The following is a 3,818-nucleotide window of genomic DNA, read 5'->3' as shown; positions in this document are numbered from 1 at the left end:
ACTCCAAGAGCGGTAAAATGAATTTTCTGTGTGGAAAAAAGTAAAAGCTTCTGTTGTGTATCGATTTTTAAAAGATAATTACTTTTATCATCAATTTGTAGGGATGTAATACTGATTATGTGATTTACAAGTAATTACATTTTCTTAAATGCAAGCATTAAAACATGACGTGATGAAGGTTAGAGCATACGAAACAAGTGTATGAACATGTTCCCCACACAGTACAGCCTCTACACTGGTTTTGTGTACTTTGTAGCATGTATATGCAACAACAAAATTGAGATATATTCATCACATGCGCTTAAATATCTCACGAGTTGCTGCAGTGGACCAGTAATTCCTCCATCATTCACTACATAAGAGATAAACGAGCTGCACGGTCCAGTCACATTAACGGGACCACCGCCTATTTCGACGTCGACGTGCAGTAATCACTCACAGGCTGAAAGTGGCGACAGTGCCAGCGGTGATATAGGAAGCGTGTCTGGGGGGATGCGGGAAACTGTCCAATCGTTGTCGTAATGCGGAAATGGAGCGATTTGTCTCACATCGAAAATAGCTTGTTCATGGGCTTTAGGACTAAGGCTGCGAGCTAAGTTTATAAACTGTACGTGTGCCGCCATGGCTAAACAAGTACTACGGCCAAAATACGACATGGTGAACGACGGCTCCGGGGACGTGTAGGGAGGAATAGACGTGTAACTGTTGAGTAACTAAGTACTCATATGAACGAACGGGCTGTGAACAGTGCTTCCTCAATGACTCTTCAGCGAACGTTACTGCTTATGGGCCTCCACTGTAGGCACTTCTTTCATGCATGGGTCGTCAACTGTGTGGGCCATCGTTAGGAGAGTTCGGTGCACTGGGTTGGGTTGTCTGGGGGAGGAGACCAGACAACGAGGTCATCGGTCTCATCGGATTAGGCAAGGACGGGGAAGGAATTCGGGCGTGCCCTCTCAAAGGAACCATCCCGGCATTTGCCTGGAGCGATTTAGGGAAATCAAGGAAAACCTAAATCAGGATAGCTGCCGGCCGGAATGGCCGTGCAGTTCTTGGCGCTACAGTCTGGAGCCGAGCAATTGCTACGGTAGCAGGTTCGAATCCTGCCTGGGACATGGAGGTGTGTGATGTCCTTAGGTTAGTTAGGTCTAATTAGTTCTACGTTCTAGGCGACTGATGACCTCAGAAGTTAAGTCGCATAGTGCTCAGAGCCATTTGACCAGGATGGCGGGACACGGGATTGAACCGTCGTCCGCCGGTTGCGAGTCCAGTGTGCTAGCCACTGCGCCACGTCGCTCGGTAGTTCGGTGTACTGTGTGTGTTTAGAGACGCTTCTACTCTGTATTACAATGTGATGTTAGTTCCGCCACTGTTCGCCGGCTGACCGGTTTTACCAGTCTGTCCAGCCTAGGTGGTTCATTGAACCCTCTGCCAGGAACTTTATTGTGAATAGCAGAGCAATCACGTACATGTAGATGTAGATGTAGACGACGTCCGACATCTGTAATGACGAGCGTACGCCAACCCCACGACTTCTGTGACGTTGTTTCACCTTCGTTTCGCCACGTGTTGAAGACAGGACAACACTACTCGAACACCCGACAAGTCGTGCAGTATCCGAAATGTTCGTGTCGTTCCTTCGGGCCATCCGAATGGCTCAAATGGTTCAAATGGCTCTGAGCACTATGTGACTTAACTTCTGAGGTCATCAGTCGCCTAGAACTAAGAACTAATTAAACCTAACTAACCTAAGGACATCACACACATCCATGCCCGAGGCAGGATTCGAACCTGCGACCGTAGCCGTCGCTCGGCTCCAGACTGTAGCGCCTAGAACCGCACGGTAACTCCGGCCGGCCCATCCCAATCTACCCTTGGGCAAACTCAGAGAGATTACGTCTTCCCTGTTCTACACAGGGACAGCACGCTCGAAGTTACTACGTGCAGCGTGAGTGTGTCTGACTAGCAGTGATTCCTCGCCAGTGTGTCGGCGCGTGGGCGGGTTTTTATCGATAACAGGTGCATCGGGGGTTAATTAAAATGCAATAATTTTAGTAGCTGTGTGACCGGTTACGAAGTCTCGTATCTGGTTGGCCATGACTAGTATTAGCACGCAATCTGACTGCATAAAATAAGCCGGCCGCGGTGGTCTCGCGGTTCTAGGCGCGCAGTCAGGAACCGTGCGACTGCTACGGTCGCAGGTTCGAATCCTGCCTCGGGCATGGATGTGTGTGATGTCCTTAGGTTAGTTAAGATTAAGTAGTTCTAAGTTCTATTGGACTGATGACCACAGCAGTTGAGTCCCATAGTGCTCAGAGCCATTTGAACCATTTTTTTTTTTTGCATAAAATAAAAATAAAGAATGACATGAAATTTCCATTAACACATTTGATTGATTAAGTCCCCTGCAACTATAAAAGGTACGAAACAACAAAGCACAAGTGTAACTGTTCTGTGTCTGGAAGTGTGACTCAACGTACATGTATCTGGTTCGGTTCTTCCTCAATACGACAAGATCTTTTAAACACGATTTTCAGTGAACTAATTGAAAAACCAGAAATACTATAATTGCACATAGAAACGAGAATTGCAAGTCTAATACATGAACACGAGCCAGATGCTTTGTTGACTGTACCTGTGACCAAGAGGCATTATCATTAAAGAAATCTGTAATACTTTTTGATTACCTCAATATATTTTGACGAAAAGTACAACGTGATAATTGCAACATCCTCCATCTATACATTACCCCAACCGAACAGCATCTACTGTCTCACTCAACGGAATAACAACTGCAGTCGACAACCTCTGAACTACGAGGGCTATCCACAAAGTACATTACGTTTTCGTTTGTGTCCGTTAGGGGCGGGGTTAGCGCGGCCATCTTGGTGCCATGGCATTCCGCCGCTCAGTCGGCATCCTGCCGTGCTAGTGAGAGGTTCGTGCTGTGCTCCGTTGAGTTACTGTGACAGTTTGAAATGTCAGCGTTAATTTAAAATGTCGCGAAGTGTGAAGTGCGTGCTGTAATAAGGTTTCTGACTGCAAAAAACTGTACACCGATAGAAATCTATCGGCAGCTTTGTGAAATGTATGGGGACAACATAATCACTGAAGGTGGAGTGCGTCAATGGGTCATAAAATTTAAAAATTGCCGAACTAACGTTCACGACGAAGAGCAAAGTGGAAGACCCAGCATAGTGACTGCCGAACTTGTCGAAAAAGTCGATGCCGCGGTCCGTGAAAACAGTAATTTCACAATAACGGAACTCACTATGAGTTTTCCACAAATTTCACGAAGTTTGTTGCACGAAATTATTACCGAAAAGCTTGGTTACCACAAGTTTTGTGCAAGATGGATACCAAAAATCTTGAAAGAGATACTCAAAGATCAGCAAATGGCTGTAGCCTTAACGTTTTTGGACGCTTACGAGAAAGATGGCGACTCATTACTCGATCGAATCGTTACTGGTGACGAAACATGGGTTAAGCATGTGAACTGCGAGACAAAATTGCTGTCAATGCAGTGGGGGCTCACAAATTACCCCCAAAAACCCAAGAAATGCATGCAGACAATGTCGGCAAGGAAGGTGATGGCGACTGTCTTTTGGGACAGAAAAGGTGTGATTTTTGTGGATTTCCTGGAAAGAGGCACTTCAACAAACTCTCAAAGGTATTGCCAAACTCTGCACAACCTCAGCAGAGCAATATAAAACAAGCGCAGGGGAAAATTGGGCTCAAAGATCTTGCTGATTCACGACAACGCCCAGGCCCACACGGCAAATGCCACTCGTGAAGTTCTCGAATCTTTTAAGTGGGAG

The sequence above is a fragment of the Schistocerca nitens genome, chromosome 2, assembly GCF_023898315.1.
Source record: "Schistocerca nitens isolate TAMUIC-IGC-003100 chromosome 2, iqSchNite1.1, whole genome shotgun sequence".
Taxonomy (NCBI): Eukaryota; Metazoa; Arthropoda; class Insecta; order Orthoptera; family Acrididae; genus Schistocerca; species Schistocerca nitens.
Note: the sequence above shows the minus strand (reverse complement) of the source record.